Source organism: Gossypium hirsutum, chromosome D12, assembly GCF_007990345.1.
Source record: "Gossypium hirsutum isolate 1008001.06 chromosome D12, Gossypium_hirsutum_v2.1, whole genome shotgun sequence".
Classification (NCBI taxonomy): domain Eukaryota; kingdom Viridiplantae; phylum Streptophyta; class Magnoliopsida; order Malvales; family Malvaceae; genus Gossypium; species Gossypium hirsutum.
Genome location: NC_053448.1, coordinates 22,515,802 through 22,529,478, shown reverse-complemented (window position 1 = coordinate 22,529,478; position 13,677 = coordinate 22,515,802). Strand labels below are relative to the sequence as shown.

The 13,677-nt window shown below is 35.2% G+C and overlaps 1 non-coding gene across 1 annotated transcript; it reads right to left on the bottom strand.

The window, feature by feature from the left end:
* Positions 1-11,002: 11,002 nt before the first annotated feature.
* On the bottom strand, positions 11,003-11,108 carry LOC121224803 (small nucleolar RNA R71). Its single transcript, XR_005922547.1, has one exon. It is a non-coding gene; the product is annotated as a small nucleolar RNA R71 (small nucleolar RNA).
* Between the last annotated feature and the right edge of the window lie 2,569 nt (positions 11,109-13,677).

The window sequence follows — 13,677 nt, the reverse complement described above, 5'->3', positions numbered from 1 at the left end:
CGATTCGTTCCTCGCACATGGATCCATGGGTTGGATTGCCAGAATTATTATTTTTTATTAATTTTGACTACGCCATGGGGATACTGGCATTCCAACATAAACTACCCCCGAAGATGGAAGACCCTAGATGTTTTACCATATGTTGCAACATTGGAGCAAGTTATTATAGTAAGGCACTATGTTATTTGGGTACAAGCATAAACTTGATGCCCATATCTTTATTTAAAAAGTTAGGGATAGGTGAAGTTAGACCTACTATGGTTACGCTTCAGTTAGCAGATCGATCATTAGCACATCTAGAAGGAAAAATTGAGGATGTATTGGTACGTGTAGACAAATTTATTTTTCTTGCTAACTTTGTTATTTTAAACTTTGAAACAAATGTATCAATCATACTAGGATGGCCTTTCCTAGAAACTGGAAGGACCCTTATTGATGTGTAGAAGGGTGAACTTACTATGCATGTTCAGGACAATCAAGTAAATTTTAATGTTTTTAAATTTATACGATTCCTTGACACAGTTGATGATTGTTTTACAGTACTTGAGTTAGAGGATTTAATATAAATATGTATATTAAAGCATGCTAAAGTGAAAACTATGTGATATGTGAAAATGTGAGCATGATAAATGCATATGTGTAAAAATTGAGAAATATGAGTTATGAGCATGAATATGTAAAAAATGTGAAAAGTGAAACATATATGTTTAAATGGCCATATCACATGCATGGGGTGGGATTGTTAGAGGACGAGGCTATGTGGCAGTTTAACTGCAATTATGTGGCCGTTATCGGCAATTATGGTGTGGTTTATCCATGATGTGCTATGTGACCGTTCATCAATATCTGTGTGGTGGCTTGTCCATAAACTGATGTGTTATTGGATGGGCGAGTTCTGGGGAACTCGATATTGGTATGTAGCGGAGTTGGGTAGGAAATCCTATATTTGTGCATTGTTCATAAGCATGCCAGGTTTGATTCAATAAATGAGATAATATGTGAATTTTGTGAAAAATGCCTTGTGATATTTTGATGTGTTATGTTTTAAAATAAGTGTTTGTTTTGTTCTCACATTGAGCCTTTTAAATCTCACCCATGGTATTTGTGTGTCTCAGGTAATCCTCGTACTTAAGGCTCAGATTTGGATCTTTGGAGGGGCTCTTAGTATAATATGTTTTCAGGCTTCAGGATTTTGGAAATGGTTTGGTGTTTTTATGGACATTTTGGAACTTCTTTTGGACTTTTACTATGGACTTTAAATTGGGTTGTATAAATGGTTTTGGGACTTTAAATGTTATATTATGAAATATGGTAAGGGACACTATTTTGATATAATATGGTATTATGCATGAATTGTTTTTATGTGATTTCTAAAATGATCAAATAAATGTTTTAGTGATTATTAGCCATTGCAAATATGTGTTTTAAAATCTAATTTACATTTCAAATAATTTTTAATTATAAAGGAACACAAAACTCTATAACAAAAAGTACAAGATGTTTTACAAAATCAAATGTTTTAAAAAGGTAAGTGAATTTTCTATTAAGAATCATTTTGGCCATTTTCAAGGCCCATGTAATTTCTCAGATTGGGCCATAGCGTCTAGGCCTGATTTTAGGGGTTACAGACCTAATGCAACATATGTAGCAGAAGCAGCAAGCTTACTAGAGATATTAAAAAACATGGGATGACTCAATAAGAAGCGCTTTTACGAAAATATTCCATGACCCGTTTATTTCTGCCCGAGTTTCCAGATTTTATATTTGAATCATGGAGTTCAATATCGAAGAGGAAATAAGGCAATTCAAGAAAAAACAAGGACGATGGAGAAAAAGATGAGTCAAATTCTGAGGGATCTGCAAATAAGTAAAAATGGGGGATCTTTACTTTATTTTATTTATTAGAATTTTTTAAGTTTTTAGGATTAGGATTTCATTTCTCGAATAATAAAATAAGGTGGAAATCATCAATAGAATTGAACAAATTGAAAAATAAGAAGTGTGTCAATAGATATGTACATGTCTAGGATTGGATTTGCCTTAAAAAATCTTGGTATTTAAGCAGTCAAACTTGACTCGCCTCCTTTTCCCAGGGTCCTACTTGGTGTACAGTATCTATTCACTTCTATATTTTCATTCTCTTTATTGTTTTTAACAATGGGGACATTATTCACCTTAAGTAGGGGGGACCAAAAATTGATTTTTTTTTTCAAAGATACATTATTCTTATAATTATGATTAAGTTATATTTTGTTCAAACTTTGGAATTTTTGTTAATTATGCTAACTTCTAGTATAAATAAAGTTCTATTATCTCAATAATTGCTATGTTAGCTGAACTATGACATAATGTTACTCTTAATAAAGTTTGCAAATCATATCATAAATTTTTTTCTTTAGAAGAGCTAGAAATGAATGAAAGTTTAAGTCTTTAGAATTGACGTAGTAATTTCTTAAGGTGAAGTCCTAGAAAGCATGGAATTTTGAAAATGACTTAGGTAAACTTTTCTTTGGACTGTTTGAGCCTTTCAAGCCAACTTTAATGAATATTTATCCCTTGGAACCTAACTTAGAGACTATATGGCCTAATTTTATTTGAACCTTTACAATATTTAGCCATCATTTCTCCCATAATTATCTCTAACTTGTCCCAAACACTAGACTCAGTCTATCCAGAATATTCTCTGAAAATAAGTTTGGTGGAGTTGAAAAGAAGTATCAAATGCACAAAAAAACATTGTAGTACATATAGTAAAATGCTCGTGTTCTAAAAAAAAGAGAGAGAACATATATACTCAAAAGAAATAGATGTACAAAAGATCATGTGAAAGCAAAATGAGTTGGTGTATTGAAGGTACTTATTTTGAAGGTCTGATGCAAGCTAAGTCTAGGGTCTTTTTAGCTTAAATTTATCTATCTTTTACCTACCCCTAGCCCAACCACGTTACAACGTATTTAAAAGACCTTTTGATTCAGATTTCTGTGCCACCTACATTAGTGGAGAGAAATTGCTAAGTTCAACATATGAAGACATAAGTTAAACTTAGTGATTGTAGGTTAGTCTTAAATAAGGGAATAAAAATTAAGTTGTAAGAATTAACATATCTTTATTGAGAAAACATTTAGTCTATTCTTGCTAGCATGATAACAATTGAGAATAATTCAAACAATATGTATACTTGAGTTGAATAATTTCAAAATTCTTTTCCTTGAGCATAATTACACTAAACTCATAATATTGGGGGAAATGTATTCTAAAGATATTTTTCAATGGTTATTTCAAGCACTTACAAATTGTGCATTACTCGGGAAGAGCAATGAATTAAGTTTAGAGGTGTGGAAACACAAAAATATATATACTTTTTCAATACTTTTTAAGCTCTAATTCATGCAATTTCGTAATATTTTTTGTCAAAATTCAGACTTTAATTATAAAATAATTCATTTGCACTTAAATTATTAAAATATTGAATATAATTATTTTATAATAAATTTCACAAATTTGGTTTATTTTTTTACAGTTTTAGAGAAAAAGGTAAAAATTGGCTCAGTAGACACCTCGAAAGGTTTGAACCGTTGGGGTAATTTTTTCATCAAGTACACCAAGAGCAAGACTAATTATTTTGCAGCCAAAGATGGTCAAAATAATGATTGTTTTCTTTACTTTATATTTAGTTTTTATCCAAAATTTATTGGGTTAAAAATTCATATAAAGCATGAAGGAGAAAGTGGTCGAATATGTTAATTATAGAATACTGATCCACCAAGCAATTGGGCAGCCCAAAACTGTCCCAATAGCTGATCCAATTAGATGATTTTTTTTGATTTTTATACTTGCAAATCAGCCCTTGAGCTTTCCCTAAACGCTATTCACACTCCTTCACTTTTTGCTTCAAGCTAAATATAGAAAAGTTTGAAACATTCAAACTTTGCTTAATACATGGCTGGCCAAGGGAGCTTGATGGCTGAAAATTATTTGCTATTTTTAGCAACCATTCCCACTTATAAATACCCCCTTCACCTATTCATTTCACACACCATTCATTCCCACACATCTTTCTCTTTCTCTTACTTTCTCTCCTCCATTCCCTTTTTTGTTTTCCCTTTTTCTTTTTCATTCCCTTGCCGATTTCACTCTTAAAAAAGAGCCTTCTTTGTGACAGCCCAAAATTGACCCTAGTCGGGAAGTGGTTTCGGGACCACAAAATCGAGTCTTATAAATAATTAAAGATTATATTCTGTGTTTATGATGTGCGTAAATGCTTGTGTGATAGTTCCATACTTTAATTTGGTCAGTGTATGTGGAATTTATTAGTAGGGACTTATGTGAGACAATTTAGAAATATGCTAGGCAAGTGTTCAAGTGGCCCATTAATATATGTGGGAAAGTGTTTGTCCTTGCATGTCAAATTAGCCAAATTAAAGCATAGTGGCTGGCCATGCTATGGGTGGAAACATGTCACCAACATGTTATGCTAGTGATGTATGCTAAGAAAAATAAAATAAAGAGCATGGTAATTAAACAATGAAAAGGAAGGGTGATGAAAAAAAAATGGTCTCATCCATACCCCCCCTTGTTGCTGTGAGTTGAGGAAAGAAAACAAAAAAAAAATGTGTTCATTCTTGAACACCTTTGGCCGAATAGAGGAAAGAAAGGAAGGGGAAGAGCTTGAGAAAATCGGCTATGGTGGTTTGCTAGACTAAGGTATGTTTGATGTTGTTCTTGAGATGCATGCATGTTTTAGTAGTTGACTTGAGTTCTAAAAACCCATGGTTCAATTTTGTGGATTGATGATGATTTTGTGTTTTGCCATTGATGAGTGCTTGAGCTTTTTGATAGTTGTTGATGAAAAGTGAAAGATATGTTAAAGATTAATATGTTAAATTAAGGCTTGGTAAGCTAGCTATTAAGGTGAAATGCTAATGTTAGTATTTGATTTGGTAATAATCTGTTTGGGGACAGCAGCAGTAAGGTGATTTTGGAAAATCGCCATAATTTGTAGGAGTTGAATTAGAAGCTGAGTGAATTATGCCATTAAAGCTTGAAGAGTCTATTTTCTTACAAAAGAAACTATAAAAACAAAAGAGTTACCGATCTTGAGATATTTGAAGTATTGTGGGGCTGAGTCAAAATGACTACTAGATTCCCTGTTCTGTTTTTAGGAAATCATTATAAATTGTACAAAAATGATTATAAGATAAAATTTATATGCTTAGACTCCTTAATGAGTCTAGTTTCAAATGAGATCAAATACAACACATTTTGAATTCTGTAAAATGAGAAATTTGATTCGTAGTGAAGAGTGGTCAGAATAGTCAAACAGTGAAACAGGGGAAACTTTAAGAAAAATCTGGTATTGATTGGCCAAGCCAAAAATTCTGAAAATTTTATGGATGAAAGATATACGAGTCTATATTCAGGGAAAATTAACGGCTAGTGATTTGGAGTTTTGTAGCTCCAGTTATAAACAATTTAGCGACTACTGCTCAGGAAAACAGCTCGTAGTGAATATGTGATTTTGTTGTAAACATTAATGAAAATTTGCCAATGAGTTATTTATTGACTATTATAAAGCTTACTATAATCTATGTGTGTGAAGGTCAAATCAATATATATATTATTCTGAAAGTAATACTTGAATAGTCGATTAATGACTATTTTAAATTTTGTTGAACTTAAGCTCAAGAGCAAAAGGGAACTAGATCCGATAAAGGCAAAGAAAAGATCACTGAGTAGTCGAGTTGGAACCGTCTTACCCAACACAAGGTAAGTCATTAAGCATGTAGTTGGTATTATTTCAAATGGTCATAATGTTTATGTATTGATGCTGAATGGAATGAATAAATATACATATATATATATGCATGTACGTATGTGATGATGAAATTGTTGAATGAAAAGAAAAGAGGTAAGATGTACTGAGTTGTTGATCTTGGCACACTAAACGTGCGGGTATAACCATTTATGACCATGAGATTGGCGCTAAGTGCGCGGGATTAAATTGTACAGCACTAAGTGTGCGATTTGACTATGTTGCACTAAGTGTGCGAAATGAATATGATGCACTAAGTGTGCGAATTGACCATGCGGCACTAAGTGTGCGAGTTTGACTATGTAGCACTAAGTGTGCGATTTGATTACGTAGCACTAAGTGTGCGAGTTGATTATATAGCACTGAGTGTGCGGACTCAATATACATTCGTGAATCATTATGGACACTATGTGTGCGACACTATTGAGTCGATCGCGGACAGCGGATCGGGTAAGTGTCTTGAGTACATGGCTAATAGGTGCTATGCTTATACTTGGTGTTGAGCTCGGTAAGTTTGAACCTATGTGACAACTATACTTGAAGTCACGTACATAAAATTTATCGTAGGATGGGTGAAAGGCCGTTTAGTCATTTGATTGTAACGAAAATAAATTGATTTATGAAAATGCTTCAATGTCCTATTGATGAGTATATGGAATGTGAATGCATGAATTGATATGAAATTGAATCGATAGGTTGGAGGAACTATGGTATGGTTCGGAATGGATGGAGTAATTAGCCTCGTTCCATTTTGTTTTCTCTTGTGATAATGTTATTGATGGATGGTAGTGCATAGCTTATGACTTACTGAGTTATAAACTCACTCGGTGTTTCCTTGTCACCTATTCTAGGTTTCTTGGACACATCTCTTTTTGCGTGATCGGGCCGTCATCGAAGTCATCACACCGGATAGCAAGTTTTGGTACTTTCTTCTTAGTTGGCTTAGAAGAACATTTTGGCATGTATAAGCTATTACGTTGTGTTTGAACTTTGGCATGTAAACTTTAAGCCATGCGAAAATGGCACGAATGTTCGATTGAGTTGGATCAAGGGTAGGCATGAAATGGACCTAGTTACTTTCGTAACAGATGCTGGCAGCAGCAGTGTCATGAGATTGAAAAATCACTAAAAATAGTAGGAGTGGAATTAATTGATGAATAAATTATGTAATCGAAGCTCGATGAGTCTGTTTTCATGAGGAAGTAACGAAAAGATCATATGGGCAGTATATTAAGAGATAATCAGATTTTTGTGGGACAGGGCCAGAACGGTTTCTGGATTCCCTGCTCCGAATTTGGAAATTAATTATAAATTAACCAGAGATAATTAGGGGTCGTACCATATATGTATAGATTCCTCTCTGAGTCTAGTTTTCATAGAAACAAACGGCATCAGTATTGAAGCCCCGTGCAGGGAGATATCCAAGTCGTAATGGGCAAAGGTCAGTGTAGTCGACCCCTGCAACATGGGAGAATTTGACTAATAAACTGTACTAATTGGCCCGACCAAAAATTCAAGAAAAAAATACATAGATGGGCACATGAGTCTAGTTTCTGGGAAAAATTACGAAACTGATTTTTGAGTTACGAAACTCAAGATATGATTTTTAAAATGACTAGTACACAGATTGGGCAGTGTCTGGAAAATAAATTTTATAAGGGGTTAAAGTCAGTTAACACCTCGTGTTCGACTCCGGTGTCGGTTTCGGGTTCGGGGTGTTACATTCTTCCACCTTGTGATAGGAGCATTCAATTGTTCGTAGAGGCCTCGGTTCAACAGAACTAGAAGAGAAGAAGATGAGTGTACTAGTCTAGCTTTAGAAAAATACTGGATTTGCTTCCTAGTTCCCTTCTCTTTAATTTTCTTGTTTATGTTGTGATTATGAATATGAATAATTGTTGTGTTTTTTTTCTTGTTCTAATTAAAATGACTTAAGTTTAATTTGTGTTGGACTGATTGCACTTTGTCCACTTAAATTATTAAAATCATGTTTATGTTATTATAGGCCTTGGTAAGTTGTTCAATTAAATAAAAACATGCTTATGCTATACTTGCATTATAAAAGGTAAGGTAATGAATGGATTAATTATTAAATGTATTGAAATTGTAATTAATTGACACAATATTTAATTGGTGCATGTTTAATCTTCTAAGGTAGCTGAAGGTTAAATTAGCGACGGTATTAAACGGTACATTAGCCTTGCATAACTTGTAAGATTATTGTGATTAAATTGTTTCAATATAGAAATATATTGTTACCTCACTTAATCTTATATGTGTTTATGAAAATTGATTAATTTTTTGAATTGACATTACGAAATGTTCAAGAGATTGGTTAATTGAGTAAGTACATATGTGCAGTAGTTAATAAATTACCGAGTTGCCATGGAAATATTCGTTACAACATGAACATGGGTTTAGTAATTCGAAGTTAAGGAATGTAATTAATATAATGAAATTATGTCATATTGATTAAAATTCATCTTTTTGAAATCGTGCATTGGAATTTTTATTTTTTATTTTTATTACTTAGTTAATTTTTAGTTTTTAAATCACTTATTCCAAACAACATATTTTTCCCATTACCAAAGTGTTTGATTTACATTTTATAAATATTTTTCTTTCACAGTCCCGTGGGCACGATAACTCGACATTTACTTGTCACTTTATTACTTGATATGATTGTGTACACTTATACATTTCTGTCGTTCCATAGAGATAGGGCTAAAAGGCAGTAACACCCCAGACCCGGCCTAGACGTTATGGCCATATCTGGTGTGTCACATTGAAGTGTCTATCGAAAAATTAGCTTGTTGACAAACTCATTTCTATTTTTGGGAAACCTCTTATTAATATCTAACGGAGCAATTATTCATACGCTTGCCTTGTTAACTATTTTTTTGTTATATTAAGTTGCTTTAAGACGCAGAAGCATTTTAAAAACTCTAACGTTTGAAGCTTGTGCCTTTGAAAATAGTAATTATTTTGAAAATCCATTTTCAAATAACTAGCAGTATAAAATATAAAAGTAAAACACCAATTAAAAATTTAAAACCAAATTAAAAGGCCTTATTACAAAAACCAAAACCCAACTTATTAATTAAAATAAAAATAAAAGCTAAAATGAACAGCAGTGATTGTGTGGCCACCTCCGAGTCTCTCGTTGCACCGAACCACCTATGGCTGAGGATTACCTGCACGGTTAGAAGACATGGTGAGTTTACAAAAACTCAATGTGTAATCCTCTACCAAACAATTAGCATGCAACATGCAGAATCAGTCTAGGCCATAGCCCTATACAGTAGCAGTGTGTGGGCCATAGCCCAATACAGTAACAGAGTGTGGGCCTTAGCCCAATACAGTAACAGTCTGTGGGCCTTAGTCCAATACAGTAACAGTGTGGCCTTAGCCTAAAATATTAATCAATACAAATGCAGTAATGCAACCCATCCCAATCCAACCAACATACCACTCCATACCACCAACACACCATGTGATGATAAAATCAACCCACCTAGCCAACACACCAATATCGTAGTAAAGCTGCCAGTATCAGTAACGCAGCAAAGTTACCAGTAACAGTAACGGGGCAGAGTTGCTAGTCTCAGTATCGCACCAAAGCTGCCAGTAACAGTATTTGTGGCAAAGCCACCAGTACAGTACACTTCCCCTATATCAGAATCCCAACCCTATGCAGTATGTCATGTCATAAATCATATGTGTATGTAATATGTCATACTCAGTAACAGTCATATAAATATCATAAAGTAAAACGGTCATACATAGCATAAGGCCATAACAGTCATTTCATCTCCTAGGGTATAACGGTCATTTTACCCTTCGAGGGTATTTCAAAAATTTTACCCTTTGGGGGTATTTCAGTAATTTTACCTTTCGAGGGTATTTCGATAATTTTACCCTTTGGGGGTATTTTGGTAATTTACCTTTTGGGAGTATTTCGATAATTTTACCCTTCGGGGATATTTCGGTAATTTTCCCACGAATCACATGTTTGGCTTACCACTCGAGCGCTTGCATGCCTGTGTTGTTTTGAACACCGTGTTCCTGGCTTTTCGACTTTTGCCGCTTTACAGTTGAGAGAGGGTGTGATTACACACTTGATGCGATTTGCAAATTCCCTTTGTTCCGAACACTCTTATTCCGAAAATCAATGATCATCTCACCCTTGGTTCCCAGGCAATGTGCCAATCAACCTTGTCCACCACCAGTTAGGAATGGAAGCAGTGCAGGTTGGAGAAAGCGACGAAAACCTTGAAAACCTCACCGATCTCCCATCGAGAACAAGGAACAAATGAGATGATATATAGCTCTCCACAACAACAACCTCCCAAAATCCCAATATTCTATCTTCAAATCTCTCCAAATATCCCTCCTCAAATCTTTCTGTGACCAGTTCAAACTCCATTTAGCAGTATTTCAATCCAACTCTACCACCTACCTAGCTCAATCAGCAAATTAAATACTCCGTTGCGCCACCCAAGACTTGAACCTCAGACCTCACAGTTACACAACACACCACCTTGCCACTAGACCACAAGCTCTTTTTGTGCCATAAAACAAACACTATAATTTATAAGGCCTACATGCCAGTGACCAGATTCATTTAAGAGGAAAAACTAAAAATTTTGCAGAAGCCAAGACTTGAACCCTTGACTTCTCAAACACTTCCAAACACTCCTAAATCACTTAACCACTGAAGCAGACATTCATTTATGTAACTTCCTTGCACAACTAAATATTTATGTGCAGTCTCCTAACTGTTCCCTTGTTCAAAACCTATTTCTTCTAGGCCCAAAATTCGGGGTGTTACAAAGGCAGTACGCTGTGCCCCTTTTAATAAGTTAAATCAAGGAATTAGGAGACCGGAGATTGAAGTACCACAATTTGAATTGAAGCCAGTGATGTTTTAGATGCTTCAAATGATAAGCCAATTTAGTGGAATGCCCATAGAAGATCCACACCTTCACTTTCGATTATTCGTAGAGGTGAGTGATTCCTTTAAGATAGCCAGTGTAACTAAAGACATATTGAGATTGAAGTTGCTTTCATATGCGTTGCGAGATCGAGCACGAGCATGGCTAAATTTGTTGCCATCATATTAAATATCAACTCGGCAAGAATTAGCTGAATGGTTTTTGGTAAAGTATTTCCCACCTAGTAAAAATGCTAAGTTGCGAAATGAGATTGCCACTTTTCTACATTTGGTTGACGAGTCGCTATATGAGGCATGGGAAAGATTTATGGCACTACTACATAGATGCCCTCACCACGGGATTCCACATTGCATCCTGTTGTAGACTCCCTATAATGGTCACAATGCACTAACAAGGTTAGTGGTAGATGCTTCTACGAATGATGCTCTCATGTCAAAGTCTTATAAAGAGGCTTATGAGATCATTGAAAGGATAGCTAGCAACAATTGCTAGTGGCCGACAAATCCAATAGCGTCAGGAAGACAAGTAGTCAGAATGAAAGAAGTCAATGCCCTGACATCACTCTCCACTCAGGTATCTTCTATTTCTTTAATGTTGAAACAATTTACTACTAATGGTTTTAATCCTATTGTAGCCCAATTAACTAGTCAATTAGAGGTTATTTCCTGCGTATATTGTGGGGATGGTCATTCTTTCGAGAATTGTCCACCAAATCCTGAGTCAATTTACTATGTGGGGAATCACCACGAAAACATATATGGACAAGGACCACAGTCTAATTTCTACAATCTTTCATGGCCAAACCATTCAAACTTTTCTTGGAGTAACCAAGGAAATGGACTGAACAACACTTACATGCAACATAGACCAAATCAACCCTATGGGTTCAAACAACAAATTTTGAAACCACTACAAGCTGAATCATTTAATAATTTAGAGAATTTGTTGAAGGCATACATGGCGAAAAATGATGCCTTAATCTAGAGTCAAGCAGCAACACTAAAAAATTTGGAAAACTGAATGAGTCAGTTAGCTACAGAGCTTCGTAGTAGGCCGCAAGAGGCCTTGCCGAGTGATACAGAAAATCTAAGGAATTTGGGTAAGGAAAATTGTAAGGTAGTTGCTTTACGAAGTGGTAAGACTTTGGAACCCAAGGAAGCTGTGATTGAAGATGAACCTATTAAGAAGGAGGAAAGTCAACCAACGATTGAAATTCCTGCACCAGAAGAGCCAGAACTTACAAAGTTTGATGAGGTAAAATCTAAACTAATGAATTATAATAAGCTAACATCTTCTTTAGATGCAGATTTATATTCCCAGAAAAGTTGTCCGTCTAACCCAAAGTTCCATCACCTCCATATCCTCAAAAATTCCAGCCAAATAAGGAGAAGCAAGAGGTGCAATTCAAGAAGTTTTTGGATTTTTTAAAGCAACTTCACATCAATATCCCATTCGTGGAGGCTTTAGAACAAATGCCCAACTATGTCAAGTTCATGAATGACATTTTGTCCAAGAAGAAAAGACTGTAGCTTTGACGAAGGAGTGCAATGTGTTCGTACAGAACAAGCTATCGCCGAAATTGAAGGACCCTAGAAGTTTTACCATACCCTGTAATATTGGAGAATCTTATTGTGGTAAAGCTTTGTGCGACTTAAGGGCGAGCATCAAATTGATGCCAAAATCTATTTTCAAGCTATTGGGAATAGGTGAAGGAAGAACCAAAACTGTGGCACACCAATTGGCAGATTGATCTTTAGCATACCTAGAAGGAAAGATCGAGGATGTTTTGGTAACAGTAGATAAGTTTATTTTTCTAGCTGATTTCATTGTCTTAGATTTTGGAACAGATAAGGAAGTGTCGATCATCCTGTGGAGACCTTTCCTAGCCACAAGAAGAACGTTAATAGATGTACAAAAAGGTGAACTCGCCATGAGAGCTCAAGACAATAAGGTAACATTTAATTTTCTTAAAACAATGAAGTTCCCCGATCTAATGGAGGAATGTTCAGTGATGAAGGAGTTAGAAACCTTAGTTTCTATGAAATGGGAGAACAATTTTGTAGAGGACCTGTTAGAGAACACCTTAGGGTCTAAGCCATTAGAAGACAATGAAGTTCCCCGATCTAATGGAGGAATGTTCAGTGATGAAGGAGTTAGAAACCTTAGTTTCTATGAAATGGGAGAACAATTTTGTAGAGGACCTGTTAGAGAACACCTTAGGGTCTAAGCCATTAGAAGATGAAGAAGGTAATGAAAATATGGCTTTGATGGAAGCTAATCCAAGGACCAACACGGTTTGAACCATTAGAGTTGAAAGCTCGAGAATACATGCAACTGAAGTTGTCAATCGAGGAAGCACCCAAACTCGAACTTAAGGTACTTCCTTCTCATTTGAAATATATTTATTTGGGTGACTGTTCTACTTTACCTGTGATTGTTTTAGTAGAACTAACAGAGCATCAAGAGGAGCAGCTGATCGAAGTTTTAAAGAAATTTAAAAGGCAATTGGTTGGGCCATAGGTGACAGTCGAGGAATAAACCCTTCCTTTTGTATGCACAATATTATCCTAGAGGAAGGCAAAATAGCTCAAATCAATGGACAAAGGAGACTCAATCCTATCATGAAAGAGTTAGTACGAAAGGAAGTTAACAAATGGTTGGATGCGAGAATTGTCTACCCCATCTCATATAGTTCATGGGTAAGTCTGGTATAGTGTGTGCCAAAGAAATGTGTAATCAAAATTTTTGATAATGAATGTAATGAGTTATTCCTAACAAGGACATTCACGGGTTGGAGAATCTGTATAGGCTACAGAAAATTGAACAAAGCCACTAGGAAGGATCATTTTTTGTTGCCTCTTATGGATTAGATGGTATACCGACTGGCAGGTAACAAATATTATTGTTTCT